Raw genomic sequence first — 16,610 nt, 5'->3', positions numbered from 1 at the left:
TTTTTTTTCAAAGCAATGTATTTAATTTTTTTTAACAAAACAACCTTATCCCCTTCAAAGTACTCTCCATTACACTTAATGTATTTGTCAAATTTGCTATTCCATTCATGGAAACATCTTTTAAAACTCCTCTGTATGGATAGCTGACAGCACCTCCCTCGTGTTTTTTCCTTCACCTCTTCTAAGTCGTCAAAACACTGTCCTTTCGTGTGCCTCTTCATTCTGGGAAACAAAAAGAAGTCACAGAGCGAGGTCCCGAGTCAGGTGCATGGGGCGAGAGGCATGCTGTTTTTTTGCTAAAAACTGGCACACTGAGATGGCTGCATGAGCAGGTGCATTGTGGTGGCAATCAGACCTTATTTGTTGCACAGTTATGCTATCTTTTCAGAACCGCTAAATAGAAAGCTTGATTAACAGTTTGACCTCATAGAACAAACCCCAAATGCACTATCCCCCTCACATAAAAACAAAAACAAATGAGCATTGTCATGATTGGTGATTTCACTTAACGAGATTTTTTGGGTAATGATGGCGTCTTCCACTGGCTTGATTAATGTTTCCTTTGGGGGTCCTAAGAATAGCACCATATTTCGTCACTAGTAATGACCTTGGGGAAAAAGTCTGGGTAGCTTAAGAGCTGTTTTTTCAAAATACAGCATGTTTCCATGTTTCCACTCAACGTTCTTTTTTCTGGTCAGTCAGAACCCAGGCACAAATTTCACAGTGACCCTTTTCATTCCCAAATCTTTCATTAAAATTCGCTGAACTGAGTTCTAAGATACTCCAGATAACTTCCCTAGCTATTCAATTCAATGGTCCATCATCAGTCTTTGAGCATGAGTGCACAAATTTTGTCGACATTTTCATCCGTTAGGAAATTAGATGGACAGCCAGATGAGGTTTCTCATCAATAGACATCTCATGTTTTTCGAAATGAGAAAAACACTTGTACATTTGAGCTTTTCCCCCTAGCGCTATCCTTGTAAGCTGTGTTCAACATCACAACAGTTTCTGCAGCATTTTGCCCCAGTTAGAAACAAAATTTCATAGCTGCACACTGTTCTCTTAAATTGGCCATCACAAAACAATGAGGTTTGAGTGAAACTGCTTTCACGATAAAATTCACTGTGGCCAGAGAGAACCTTCCCAAGCGATGCCACTGGGTGCACTAACTCTAAGCGAGTTGTGTGATGCTTGCCTAGAGTGGAAAATGCACATTACAAAAGCTCTGCCCAGTGGAGCTTTTTTCCGGGTTTTGGGGGGTACCCCCTCGTATGTTCCATCCAGAGACTCCCATACCTTCCTAAAAAGTTATTAGGTGGATATTATAATGAATTAATTTTATGGTATATAAGCTACCCTTCAATAAAGCTGTTTTTAAAAAATAGGAGCTGTAGGAAAGAAAAAACAATAAAGGATAGGTGAATTATGAGTGAAGGAGTGGGAGTGATGAATTTGTGACAATTTTAAACAGGATGATCATACACCAAAAACCTAAACCCACTGTCTTTGGTTTTATTCCATCTCAGAGTAACCATACACAACAGAGTCGAAGTGCCTGCACAGGGTTTTCAAGCTATCAATCTGTGCCAAAGTAGATTGTCACACCTTTCACCTGCAGAGTGCCTGGTGGGTATGCCCTGCCGACCTTTTAGTTACCAGCTGAGCCCTAAACCACTGTGCTGCCAGGGCTTTTAGGATGATACCAGAGGTCCTTAACAAGAAGGTAACCTTTGAACAAAGACCTGAAAGAAGGGATGAGCCCAAGGATTAGACAGGAGAGGAGCATTCCAGGAAGTGGGGGAACTGGTGTGCCCCGGACTTCAGGTGGAAAAGGAGTCTTAAAAAGCCCAGGCTGGGGTGGGTAAGGACGGTGTGTACAGAGGTGAGGGTAGAGGACAACAGGTGGGATAAGTGACTCAAAGGGTGTTGAAGAGCACTACTAAAAGAGTCTTGGTTCTTAGAGGGGCATGGCCTGACTTATATTATACAAGGTTCGCTCTGGCAACTTATTCAGAAAAGTAGATTAGATGTGGTAGGAAGGTAGGGGGCAGGAGCTGGAAATCTACAGATCAATAGATGGTGTTTACTGGGACCAGAGTGGTGAGAAACAAATTTTGGATATATTTTGAAAGTAGAACCAACAAAAGAATCCCCCGACTGCTTGGATGTAAGTTTTAGGGCTAGAGCACCTAAAGATGGGAATGCTCTGGATAAGGCAAATTGTGTGTATGCATGTGTGCAGCAGGGGATAATAAAAAGCATATGTAGGGAACTTTCTAACTAGGCTATATAATACATGCTAGAATTGCTTCACATCGTTTTGATAACTCCTTTTTTAAGGACAACTTTGTTACAGGGTAAGCTTCTTTTCAGTATATTCATTACTTGAGGTATTTCAGGGAAATTAATTTGGCCATGCAAGATGCAGAAATGTCTATTTACAATCCTGGATCCCAGGCTTCGTTTTATCCTTAGTTGTATGCCAGTGAGTTGTTTCTGACTCATACCCACCCCACAGGACAGGGTAGAACTGCCTCATGGGTTTCAGAGACTAACTCTTTGTCAGAGTAGAAAGCCCTGTCTTTAGCCCACATCCTTAATTATAGAACCACCAAATCATGTATTTTCTTATAATTTCTTAATTATACTCTAATGGCATTGTACTCAATCTAGCTGGAAAGGAAGGTTCTGACAGCGGGTGCAAGCTAACCAACAACAACAACAATAATAATTTTTAAAAAGCAGTTACACCAAATGGCAGATGTTCATCCCAGAGGACTTCTCCCTAAAAGTCCCAATGCATGCTTGGGCTACATTCATAAAATCCACCTCTTATGAAACTAATCAGCATTAGTGCACAAGTCAAGCAGCCATACAAAGAAGTGCTGAAGTCCAAGGTCAATCTCTCCTGAGACACAGTGCTGCTCTTCAGGAGAAAGCTACTGTGGAGAGACAGCAGTCGAGAAGGTTAAATTCCTGACAAGAAATATAAATATCACTGTTTCTCATTTCACACTGTAACATACAGATTTTTCTGCTTCACTTGCACAAATGTGTTCGGCTCCCTCATTTATTCTGCACATTTGGCCACTAGATTTGGCCACTCTGTGTGGTCATTATCATTAATACAAGAGTTATAAATGCACATTAGACTCAGCAGCTGTGCCCAAAGACAATGCTTCCTATAATTTGGCACAGATGGCCAGAAAAAAAAGATGATTTTCACAAAATGACCAAATGCTAACCAACTCATGAGGCAGTAGCTTCAAAACCAACTAATGATAAATGAAGTTTCACAGTTAGAAAACCCACCTTTGTCCAAGCCTCACTCAGAATGGCTTCTTAGTAGTATATATTTGCTTGCTCCCTTTCTTAAAATTTCTCTTGATATTTAAGTTGGAAAAAGATCCCCACCTACTTCGGCAAAACATTCCACACAGAGACGTTTACCTGATTTTCTAGGGAGGAAAATGTATCTCAAAAAAGCAATTCAGTTCTTGAATGAGCATTTTCTAGGTAAAAAGTAACTTCTTCAACTTAAAACTATCCCTAAGCATTAAAAACTTTCCTGCAACAAGGATTAAGTTGATTTGTACACGATTCAATCCCAGAGCAACCATCGTAATCATTTTAATGGCAGCTAAATAACCCCCGAGATAATTTAAGTGTGATAGCCACTCTTCTTTCATACCCTCACACAATTCAAAATCACATCTCTTAAAATTGTAATGAAATAATATCAGGGAGCTTCAAAAGGTTTATAGAAATGGTTCATTATTTTTAAATTACATTTTTCTATCAACTTCCTGAAACCCCCTCACACTCACCATGCATTTTTGTAGATGTTTGAATTCACTTATGACTTCATAGGCTGTCTACTGGCAAGGTTTCTTTTTCCCGTCTACCCATACTTAACAGTTGTATACCTCCTCAAAGTTCTACCTTACAAATCCAGCTAGACCGGAGTACACACATTGGTACAGATAAGAGCTCTGGACACATGGAATTCAGGACAGATAAACCCCTAAAGAACAGTAGTGGGAGTAACATTACAATGAGAGTAGGGGGATAGTGAGAGCAGGGGTGGGAGGTGGGAAAGGGGGAGAAAGGGGAAACCTATCACAGGGTTGGATATATAGCCCACCCCCCAGGGGGACGAATAACAGAAGTGTGGGTGAAGGGAGACAACAGACAGTGTAAAACACGATATAACAACAATAATATATAAATGATCAAGGAATCAGGAAGGTGGGCAGGTGGGGAAGGGAAGGGGAAAAGAGGAGCTGATAAGAAAGGATCAAGTAGAAAAAATACGTTTTGGAATATTGATGGCAACATATGGAAAAGTGTGCTTAATACAATTGAATGATGGATTGTTATAGGATTTGTAAGAGCCCGCCAGTAAAATGATTAATTTAAAAATGCCTGATATTTAAATATTTTTATGCCTTGAGATTGTGATCACTAGGGGATCATTGAGATAATTAAAGTTTTGTGTCAATTTAGCTGGGCCAGGATCCTCAGTAGTTTGGCAATGAAGATGTGTAATCCCCTCATGAATTTACCTCCTCAACGGTGGCTTGTTTCCAATATAAGTGAATGTTTTGGAAAAGTTTGCTTGCATTTTTCTGGGTCTGAACTCTACAGCTGGCTTGTCATGTGAGCTCGAAGTCTTTGGACTAGATCCAGCAGCCTGATGTCTTACCTGCTGACCTCATATTCATTTGCCTCTTGAGCTGGACGCCTGCTGTCTGGCTTGCCAATTTTGGATTCATTAGCCTCTGCAGCTATGTGAGTCATAAGATGCCCAACCCAACATCTGACTAACAGACTTGAGACTTGCCAGCATCTACAACTGTGTGAGTCATTACCTTGATATAAAGTTCTCTGTTTTTATAAGCTTCACTTGTTTTGCTTCTGGAGAAAACCCAGCCTAGGAATGTCATGAAATGTTTGGAAGTTGACTGTGTCATAAAAGAGGAGTGCTTGTGCACTAAGTCACACTCTGTTTCGACTAGTCTCTCACCACAGGTGGTCAAATTTAAAAGCTGACTAAAAACCTGAACAGCACATTCAGAACCTTCCCCTAATACAGAACAAACTACAATTCCAAGTTGTAGCTTCCTTGCTAACAAATCCCTGCAGTAAGAATCTACACTATAATCTATACCATACTGTAGCAGTTCACTACATACCTACTATAATCAAGTGACTCATAAGAATGCACCCTTGTTAGAAATAGCATATTCCGATTGTTTTATATAATGGCACATAATAACTAATGGTTAATAATGAAAATCAAAAGCTATAGAGTCTTTAGTATGGATGATACTTCAACATATAGAAAACAAAAACCCATATAACTAAACCAATACGCTATATCACAAACACAGAGAAAAGACTGAAGTTGTCAAGGACTACTACCTTTGAGTTGGATCCACACTCAATGCCCACAAAAGCAGCAGTCAAGAAAACAAAAATTGTATTGCTTTGGAAAACTCTCCTGCACAAAAACACTTAAAAAAATGCAAAGCTCTCATCTTGAAGACTAAAGTCTGCTTGATCAAAGTCATGCTTTCCACAACTGCCTCATAAACACACAGGCACTACACGAGGAAGCAGGAAGACTAAACAAGAATCGATGCATTTGATGACAGTCTTTGGTGAAAAGTATCGCCTGTACCACAGATTGACAGAAGAACAAACCGCTCTGTCTTGGAAGGTGCATAGCTAGCATCTCGTTAGGAGAATGATGAGGTGGACCCAGTCCCTCAGGAAGAACTGGTAAAGTACAAGGTCAGCAGAAAGGAGGAAGCTCTTCAAGGAAGTGCGTTGGCACAGTGACTACAATGGGTTCAAACATGGCAACGCTGGCGAGGACGGCACAGGACTGGGCAAAGTTTCGTTCCATCGCACACAGCATCCCCGTGAGTCAGAACTGACTCAACAGCACCCACAACAACCGTCGGGAAGGCTTTAAAATCAAAAAACGACAAAACAAACATACTTGGTTTTATTGCATGCTAAAATGTACATGTCTAAAATAAAGATAACTCCGATGTCAGGAACTCTGGTGGCACAATGGCAAAGTGATGACTGACTGCTAACTAAAAACCAATGGTTAAAATCCACCAGTTGGGTCTTTGGGAGACAGATGAGGCTGTCTGTTCCCCTAAGGATTAAGGATTAGAAACCTCATCTAGGTTGTTGTGCGTCAGAATCAACCCAGTGGCGGTGGGTATGGATAATGGTGGGATTCCAGCAATTTAACAACTGTTTGACTGTTCTACTGACCATTTTAAGTGTAAAAAAATTATATGCCCAAAGTATAGTTTATTATTTCAGACAGTTAATGCTTAATAAGAATAAAAGGGGTACACAAAGCTAGGTTGTTATAAGGGTTTTAAAATATTAATGATGAAATATTAAATAATACCTGTCAAAAAACCCAAAACTATTATTTAAGATATTTCCATAGTGCTTCTTGATTAGCACTCTCACTTGCAATATTCTTTGCTTTTATCCGAACATGATCAGCTATGTGATTAACCTTAACCATCTTTCCACTGTAGAGGTGAGATCCCATTCCTTTACAGGTAAGCCAGTTAGACAATAGTCATTGTGTTTTGATAAATTAAAAATAGTTAAGTGACTTCTCTTCTCTGACATATTATGCTCATCTTTGAAAAAACCCCTTTCTGAATCTGCGGCACTTACAGCAATTGTTCAAACAATGTTTTTAGCTCTTTGAGCACTTTCAGGAATTGCATACTTCCCTCATAATATCTGGTGAGATCGGCTTCCTATGAGCTGAAATTGACTCAGTGGAAGTGAGTTGTGATGGAGTCCTGTGGTGCTGTGGATTAGATGATGGACTGCTAACTGCAAAGTTGGCAGTTCAAACCCACCAGCCACACTGGGGAGAAAAAATGAGGCTGTCTGCTCCCGTGAAAATGCACAGCCTTGGAAATCCCGGGGAGCAGTTCTGCTCTGTCCAATAGAGTCCCTGTGAGTTGGAATCAACTCATTGGTCGTGGATTTGGTAATCTGGATGCATGGGAAATGAATCAATGGCAATAAGTATATAACCAATCCATCCTAAATAGATGGTTCCCTGGATAGGATAAAGTATGTTCTTGTTTCCAGAGGGAATATATAGGCTAATATATTCAAACACTTTTCTCCCAATTCCATGCTCATTAAACCCTTTCTCACCCACAAGAGAGAAAGTTCTGGCTAAAGAATCCCACCCATACTCACAAACCTCTTTGCAATTATACACTTTGAATATGTTACTAAGCCAGTATAAACCCATTAATAAATCCTAATTTCTATACTTAATCAAAGATTTCTGGTAAGCAAAACTGATAGAAGAATATTAAATGTAGAAATCAAAATGTGACAATTTGTGAAATATTACAAGGTTAGAAAGGGGAAATCTCATAAAATCCTACACATGACATGAAGATTCACAAATCAGAGCTTCAGGAAAACCCCAAGTTGAGTGCTGTGTAGAAAGGCACGAGAATGAGTTTCTCAAATGACATGTCATTAATTAGAAAGCCCCATCAGTCGGTATCAAATATATCTAAGAAACAATAAGTCTGACCCCAAAATCAAGAAAATAAACTATATACAAATTAAATCAGATTATGAAAAATTACATTTTTTTTCTTAGAGGAAGAAACCAAAACTTGTGTTTCTTTGGGTTGCGGATTTTCAAACAACCAGCCAAAGCAGGCATATCAATTCAAGACGGCAAGCTGGAAAAGACCATACACCTTTTTGTAGCCAAAGGGTTATATGCTTATACCTACACCACGACTGATCCTAAGAATGGTACTTAACAATAACAGCAAAACAAGTCAGAGATACTATCAAAATAAGTCACCTCCACTCAAATGTCCCCGATTTACCCATCCATTGCCATTGAGTCAATTGCAATCCACAGCAAATCTATAGGACAGGTACAAACATCTTTTTTGGTTTCTAGAATTTCTGAAACTTTACAGGGGCAGCCAGACTCTTCTTTCTCCCATGGAGCAAGTGGTGGGTTCAAAGTGTTGAACTTGAGTTAGAGGGTCAAGGAGGAAGCTGCTGCACCACCAGAGTCCTACTACAATTGAAAACTAAAAAAAACCTCACTGCCAATAAGTCGTTTCCAGCTCACAGCAGTCCTGTAAGTCATGGAAGAACTGCCCTGTCTGAAACTCTTTGCAGGAGTAGAAAGCCTCATCTTTCTCCTGAGGAGTGGCTGATGGTTTGGAACGGCTGACCTCCCAGTTAGCTGCCCAAGGTATAACCCTGACGCCACCAGGTTCCCAATTAGGAAGCTAAATTCTCCAAAGAGAAAGAATAGCTCTCACCAGAGAAGTGGTTGAGAATAAACCTAATATCCTCGTATTTAAAGTAGGTTTTTTGTTGGTAAGACTCCATTTTATACCTCTGCAAATGAGTGGAATTCATGCAGACCCAACACATGGCACTAATGTTCTCTTGGTCACCAAAATGTTCACCCTAGATTCCACACCTCACCCCAATCAATAACTACTATACACAGATACGGTGCACCTTACAGTACACAGAGACATAGTAGCCCTGTGGCACAGTGATGAAGTGCTCAGCTGCTCACTGACAGGTGAGGCATTTGAACCCAGAGCTGCAGCAGGGGAGAAAGACGTGGCAGTCAGCTCCTGTAACGACCACAGCGGTGGAAGCGCTAGGAGGCCGTTCTACTTTGTCCCATGGAGTTGTTAGCAGTCAGACTCTATACCACAGCAATGGGGTGAAGGTTAACTATCATATTCTATGTACACCGAGGCCTCACTCCCTATCTCAGTATCTGACACTTCACGTTCAATGACAATACTGAGAAAGCTATGTTTTCACATCATGACATAAATCTGGCAGGTGTGAAGAGAGTAGCACTCCTGTGATGGCTAAAGTTACATGTCATCTAGCTGTGCAGTGATTCTCAGTGTTTCAGCAGTTATGCAATGATGTGATTTGGCAGTTGTGGAATGGTGTTATTTGGATTTATGTAATGAAGGCGTCATCCTCCATTCTGTGATCTGATGTGGTCACCTTCCATTTTTACATAATGCTAATTTTATATAATACCCAGTCCTTGACACCTACCCATGTCAGTAACTGAGGTGTGAGAGATATGCACGATGATTTTTCTCTAAGAGTACTTTAAAAAGTTCATGGAAATGTGGAATTAAACCATAATGGAAATTTTCCATCAACTTTTTGAAGCCCCCTTCTATACATAAAACTGTTGTTAGGTGCCAGTTAGTCAGCTTGAACTCACAGCCAACCTTATGCGTTAAGGTGGCCCAATCCTGAGCCATATTCACAAGTCTGAGGCCACAGGTACAGCCACTGCGTTCATCCACACACAGAGTTCCTGGGTGGTGTGAATGGCTGAAATCTCCACTGCTAACTAGAAGGTTGGAGGTATAAGACCACCCAGAGATGTCTCAGAAGAAAGGCCATGGCCACCTGCCTCCAAAAATTCAGCCTATGGAGCACAGTTCGACTCTGACACACCTGGATCAGAACTGCTTCAGCAGCCACTAGGACTGGAATGTACAGATGATTTAGAATTGACGTGAGGGCAGGGAGTTTTTCTGGCTTAGTATTATCTGGGATATTCTGTCTTTAACAAACAATCACAAATTTAGCATTAGCCATTCCCTGAGCCTTACTTATTTTAGGTATCTAGACTGATGTTACTCAGCAACTACTAAAAATAAATCTGAACTCTTCATTGCCATGCGATGCATTTAAAGAAACACTTGAGGTGGGTAAGGTACCAGTGTACAAACAGAACACATTCAGCACAAGAATGGGCTGCGTTTTCTGCCAGGATTCCTTCGGGACAGAGTATTGGAGGAAAACGAAACTTCCCTGGGTCCATGGATCCTAAAATGTCCTGTTCTGATTAAGGTCCTGTAAAGGCTTTTTGCTATCTCCCTGCCAGCAAAGTCCTTGGTGTGGCACACTGTGAGCAGCTCCTACAGTAATCCTGGTCCCCCCTTGAGCCCAATAGTGAAGTGGGAGTGACCCCAAGAATGCCAGAGTAGATAAATCTCATCTTCATTCTCATTATCTTAGATCCAAGAAATATTTTCAAAAGCAGAAAAATCACTCTTGCCATTGGTAGAGCGAGGAGTTGTTTGGCAAGGGAGGGGGGAGGGAGACAGTGATGCAAAGAAAAAATAAAACATTTTTTTAACGAGAGAGGATTCCCTTAGGGAAGACTTTCATCCTATCTGGCTTGAAAGTGAAATTGAAGAGTTCTTACTTTTAAGTCTGGGAAGCATTTGACCTTTTCATGAAATTCACATAATTCAACCTGAAGGGTATCTCCCAGTTGTCTGAAAAGATTAGGCAACGAAAAACTGACCTAGCAGAACAGCGAGGAGGTCCATACCTGCAGGTGCTGCTGCTGCGCTCATCATTTCCCTGGTGGATGTAAAGGGCAGCTTTGTGCTTCTACAGATGGAGACTCGAGTGACCCTACAATACAGCCTCCTATGAAGTTGGGAGCTGACCCTCCCGCTTTTCCCTTTGGCAAGGATGGGGCTCCAGGAGCTGCAGAAAAGTGGGGGGAAATGGAGGACTGCCCAGGAGGGAAAACTCCATGAACCCCAAAAGATGTGTTCCCCAACTCCCACCCACTCCCCAGACTCCATCCAAGTATCTGCACCTCTCAAAGCTACACAATACAAAGGAGGCAGTTCCCCCCTGAGGCTTGATGTGGTGTAGAAATTGAACGTGTACCACCTTCATTCTGAGGAAGGGAAAGGTAAGGGGGAAGGAGAGGCCGAGGCAAAGCAGTATTAAACACTGGGATTTAATTACACATCCGATATTATGGCAGGTGTTTCTAATGTTTATCTTATTAAATCTTAGAATTGCCCTGTGAACTAGGTAACAGAAACCTGCTGCCCACCACGTAGGTGGGGAAAATGAAATCTAGAGGTATTACGTAACTGGACTTTCGATCACAGAGCCAGTAAGTTTCACAGTGTGTAAATGAATCTAGGCCTGAAGGCTCAGGTTCTTTGAGCTGTGCCATGCTGCCTCACATATACAATTTTATAAATAAAAATGTTAAGTGATAAGGCTTCACAAGTCTGTCTTCAAAAGAGGCACCAGACTTGTGGCTGTAAACAATTTTGCAAACTGCCTCCTGCACTGTTCTTAGAGCCTCTGTCCCATTAGCATTGAGCGTGTTCCTGCTGAAGCAATCAGCCAGCATGGAAGTACTTAGTTGATCGATATCCTGTATGTTAAACCAGTTGTACCCTCACAAAAAATAGCTCTGCTTCTAAGTAATTGTAACTGGGTCATCTGGCACAAAATATAGAATAAATTATGCTTCAAATAAACATGCAGAAGAATACCAACAGTCCATGAAAACAGCCGAAGACTTTCTTTCTTCATCCAAAAATAGTCCTTGTAGGTTGGTAATGTCAGCCATGCCAGGGGGGTAACTATTTTATTCAAATATATAACTTCGAATGCACTTTGCCAAATGTTGAACTAAACGGAGTCCAAGTCAAATTTGCAAAGTTGTTATTCTCTTCTACACAGTTCTTAAAAAAAATTCCCAAATGGAGTGTTCTATGTCTAAATCAAGTTCAATTATATGGATTTATGCAATGCAATAGGCATATGAACATAAGGCACAAGTGAAAGAAACCTCCCAAAACTTAGATCCTTCCCGCTGCTCAGCACCTTGTAGAGAAAGATCTCAGCAAGAGGAGTCTGGGATTGACATAATCTGTTATTAACAGTAAAACCAGATAAGCAAAATAAGTCCCATGGCTTCATTCCCAATAAGAAGGGAAAAAAATGTTCTGAGATGCCTTCTCAAGTTCTGCTCTCCGAATTGGAAAGGATTCTGAAACGATGAGAACTCATTATGCATAAGGAGGGAAGGAGGAGGAGGGCCCTGGCTGATATGGATACAGTCAACCTCACTGTCATCAAAAAGTCTAATGAGAAAGATGGGCTTGTTACAGTATTCACTCATATGCTTGAGAAGAGCAGACTATCACATTGGCTTATATTGCCGTTGCTGGGAATTAAAATCCCTCTGATTTTAAAATAGATTCCCATCAAGTCAGAGCTCTGAGTGCTAGATTCTCGCTGTGACACACTGCTATTTATCCAACATCCTGATAGCTTTTGCCCGACCTTCCTCCACGTAGCTCTCTTGCCCAATCATTGCAGATCTAGAACTTAAATCCAAGTCTAACCTCCACTGGCATGTCGCAGTCACCATCAAGAGTAGAACACACTGATTCATCTCCAAGGTTTCCCTCTGGATTTAAGCACAGACGAGGCTTACATGGATGAGGCTTCGCCAAAAGTACATCTAACTCAAAGATTTCTGTCTCCAAGCTCCTCCCTAGCCTCCCAGTCTGTGAACCTGCTAGGAGAGAAAATGTGTTTGCTCTTTTGTTCTTCTTCTAACATCTAACTTGCCAGAATCTCTTTTCCCACTGTTGAAATGTAGCATATTTGTCCACCACAGTGACACTTCTGTAAAAGACCTATGCACACGCTCTCGTTAGGAAAGGGATATTACGAGAAGAAATTAGGTCCCAGATATTGCTTGTTAAAAGGAGAGACATGCCATCATAGTTCATGAGTCTTTACTGTGGAGCAGATTCGTTGTAGACGCCAGTGAGTCTTGGCTTACCCCTTGCCCTTAGTTCAGTCTTTTAGAAGAATCCGTGCTGCATTCTTCAGTCTCTTCTGTGTCTACAACTCCTCTTTCTTGATCTTCTGTTCAACAACTTGTCTTCTATGCCCAACTACAGACTCTTTCAGCCCCAACTTCTTGATAAACTTCATCTTGGAGATCTAATATTACCCAAAGCTTGTGCCATCGCTTCAAATTACAAAGATTAGCTCCCAATATCCATTATCACTAGCATTACCTTCAACTCACATTTCCAACAGACTCCCTGGCAGAGTTTCCCATCTTTCAATAGTTAAAAGGGATCTTCATTTAGCGTAATCAGACCCAACTGCCAAGGTCCAGCACTAATTTCCCTCCAACATAGAGCTCTCTTGTAGCATTTACATTAAAAACGTCCTCAGATCACAATTATGTCCATCAAGTCGGTATCTCCCAAGAGAGGAGAGACAGTAGGAAAGGAGACGTGAGATGAGGACCTGGTTTCAAATTCAGCTGTTGTTTTTATTGATCTAGCGCTTTAATGATATATGGTCTTGGATTCTTCATTTATAGAACAGAAATAAGATGCCCATTATATAGGTACCTTTAAAGACAACATGGAAAGTAGCCTGCCTTTAAAAGGGGCTCTGGAAGTGAAAATTGCCAAGAGTCCTAGTGCCTGTTTCCTCTGAACCGTTGAGGGAGGAGAAAATAGCACCCAGCCAAGATTAATGGTGTTAACTAACACCAGCATATATAAAAATCTATTGCAACTGCAGCATATTTCCATGAATTAAAAATTGAAATGCACTTAATTACTAATAAGCTTCATTCCAGAGGATGACTTTAGAGTAAGAGACCCATTAATAGCCACTGTTTACAATCTTGACTTTTTTAACTACACTTCTCTGGATCTCCAAGCAACAGAAATAACACTCCTCTCTGACCACCATGTCTACTTCCGTGGACTCCCCTGGCATCTGCTCTGTAACGTTAGGAGCAACCTGAGAAAGTGACAGCTGCTCACAAGGTACTGGCTTCTTTAACCCACACGATTCTGCTTCTTAAAGAGCAGTGTTTTCTAAGCCACAGTGTCAGAATTGACTGTTCCTCTGAGTTTCCATTAAAAGTCTTGGTTCCTTTGGTATCCAGCAGTATTCTGGGGGAGATTTTAACTAATAATCCAAAACCTTAATAGGAACCTGTGATGGAAGGATTCAAGATATTCATGTTTTCTGACCAACTCTTTATTCAGCGTTTTCCTATAGTAACAAGTAGGAAGGAAGCTGATTTTTTTCTTTATGTTTCACCTACCTGTGGCCAAGGGGGCCAGGGTGGCAAAGGAGGCAAGGCAGCTAAGGAGTTTAGAATTTTATCTATAAATGCTTTAGTTTCACCAGATTAAAAACAAAATTTCCATTTTGAGGCACTCCATCTCTTTTATTTTCTCAGATGGATAAGTGGGCTGAGCTAACATCAAAATGAACTCGAACCAGATTCTTTTTTTTTTTTTAACCAGATTCTTAAAGAAGGGACATGAACAATCTTTTACAGATTTTAATACCAATATTGGATAATTCCCGATCGTTCACCGCAGTATTTTGCTCAACAGTAGCTCAGAACTGATGAAGACTGCAGAAGATGTACTTTGCATCTTCTACAGTTTGCTACGGGTTGCAAGTGGCCCAGGGGGATATTTTTACTGCAGCCCTTCAAGTTTTTAAAGCTAAAGACACTTTACGTAAAATATCTGGAAGTGGTTCTTTTTCTTGAAAAAGAAACTGTTTGGGGGCACTGGTCAATAACAATCAGCTACAACTGAGTAGGCGCTGCCCGGTGTAGACTGGTTTGCACCTCCTAGAATTCTCAAGGGGGCCCTCTCCACTCTTTTCTCTTCTGTCCCTGACCCCTGTGCACATCTGAAATGAAGACACACAGAGTTGTCTCTGCGTTCAATCCAAGAGCCTGGATCCAAAGGGGACATCCTCCTTCATTCACTCCATGACCTTGGGCAAATGCTTTAACCTCGAAGTCTCGCTTCTTCTCTCCACTTTAAACGCAAAGTAATTCCTAGACCTCACAACGTTGTGAGGATTTTAAGAAGAAATATCCAAAAGGTGCTTTGTAAACTGCACTGTAAACTGTGTCATCATTATCATGTTCCAACCCACTACCTTGCATAAATCTTGTTGACCCACCTAAGTCATTATTTGGCTTCCTGGTGCTTATATGAGTATACTCAGTAGGACACTGTTCAGAATTTAAATGAAAAGAATGTGATATATCCCCTTACCTCCTTCAATAAGACAGGAGATGAAAAAATGCTAGAAGAAAGCAAAAAAATTTATTGACTAGCAATGGGTCATTTCTGAATCTGATGAAGGTATGAAAATAGGGCAAGTAAATTGAATGGGTTGCCAATCACTGTCAAGGGTTATGATTTAAGTTCAAGTGAGGCAAAATGAGAGCTCAGATTTAGGGGCTCGGGTGCTAAAAGAGCCCTGACCACTTCCATGTACCCTTACTCAATGCTCCAATAGAGGGGCCAGTTCATCAGAGCAAACAAGGTCTACCAACCTTTCTGTGTGTCCTTCCTCCGTACACTTGAATGTGAGCACTAAAAGGTTACAATCTAGGGTATGAAACCAGGGCACCAGTTTTACATCTCTATTATATCAAGTGCCGTGGTTTTTGTCTAGACCTACGTATCTTTTTTTGGAGATTTGTATCTAGAGGAGATGTGCATCTCCAAAAATCATGACAGTTGTAAACACTCTTCTCAGAAATGGGCAGAGGTACAGACAATGCATGTAGATAATGATGCAGTTCAGGGCAAAGATATATAAGCCATGAGGGCTGCTTTATTACACAAAAATTTCACAGATATATATGCCTGTTCTGGTCAGTTTACAACAGATCATATTTGTGTGGGGAACCATGATTAAATCGTCTTCAGCTTCAAATGTTAAGATAATCATTCACGAGAGAACTGCAAAATACAATGTGAAAATCGAGAGGACGATATTAAAATTGGAATCTTTTTAAGATCACCAACATTGGGGATAACTTATGATTCCAGATACAATCCGTTGAAAAAATCCTTTGACGAATCCATTTTTTAAGCATATCACATGGTGCAATTACCTCTTTTCTTGAAGTTGAATGAAATCGTCTCCTGAATTCAGATGAACGGATGCCAAATTACCACCAGGGTCCTCAGGGTTAATTTTATTTCAAAAATAAAAAGCAGTAACAGCAACATTTCAGAAACCAGATCTTTCAATAGATGTCCCAAGGCTGTATAAGCAAGTCTCCTTGGCAACCAAGGAGCACCGTGCATTTGGGCTGGGGGGTGTGGGGGAGAAGGGGAGTGGAGAGGGAGCAACTCCTAAGGAGGGTGGAATAAGTAACCAGAGTAGTAACTGCTCCCGCTAGACGACGCTGCTAGAAGCTGGTCGGCTTGCATGCCCCTGACATTTCAAGTCCGGGTCTCGCCCCCCTTGGCGCACCGGCAGCCTCCCACCCTCTCCCTCCGTCTGCAGACACCAACCCCGAACAGGTCCCGAGGAGAGAGACTGGCTTACCCGATGGGGTGAGCGGTCTGCGGGGGGAGGTACCCGAGGCGGCAGCGCAGGCACCAGGCTCTCCCTGATGCACAAAGGCTCTGCTTCACGAGAAACCGCAGTGGCTTCGCTCTGCCGGTTTGGGGATGCAGTTGTGAAGACCAAGCGCGCTGGCGCGCGCGCGCGCGCGTGTGTATGTGTTCTGTGTTTGTGTGCGTACCTGCGCGTTCCCGGACTCGCCCGCGGGGAAACCGGGTTTCCTAGTAAAGAAAGAGCCCCAGTCAGCACCGCTGGCGGCGCGTCCGGCGAGCTCTGCCCCAGGCGACCGCGTCAGCCGGGAGCCT

The 16,610-nt window shown here is 41.6% G+C and overlaps 1 protein-coding gene across 4 annotated transcripts in view; it reads right to left on the bottom strand.

The window, feature by feature from the left end:
* Positions 1-16,558, bottom strand: part of KLHL32 (kelch like family member 32) — a 256,480-nt gene extending 239,922 nt beyond the window's left edge. For 3 of the 4 annotated variants that reach the window (XM_045294472.1, XM_030886866.2, XM_030886868.2), the window contains exon 1: positions 16,288-16,558. The gene's annotated coding sequence lies outside the window, so the exon portion shown is untranslated. The remainder of the gene's footprint in view (positions 1-16,287) is intronic. The other variant, XM_045294473.1, reaches the window with a different exon arrangement.
* Between the last annotated feature and the right edge of the window lie 52 nt (positions 16,559-16,610).

Source organism: Echinops telfairi, unplaced genomic scaffold (genome assembly GCF_000313985.2).
Source record: "Echinops telfairi isolate 266 unplaced genomic scaffold, ASM31398v2 ScPeMD7_3533;HRSCAF=4204_0, whole genome shotgun sequence".
NCBI classification, from domain to species: Eukaryota; Metazoa; Chordata; class Mammalia; order Afrosoricida; family Tenrecidae; genus Echinops; species Echinops telfairi.
Note: the sequence above shows the minus strand (reverse complement) of the source record. Positions and strands in the feature narration are given on the sequence as shown.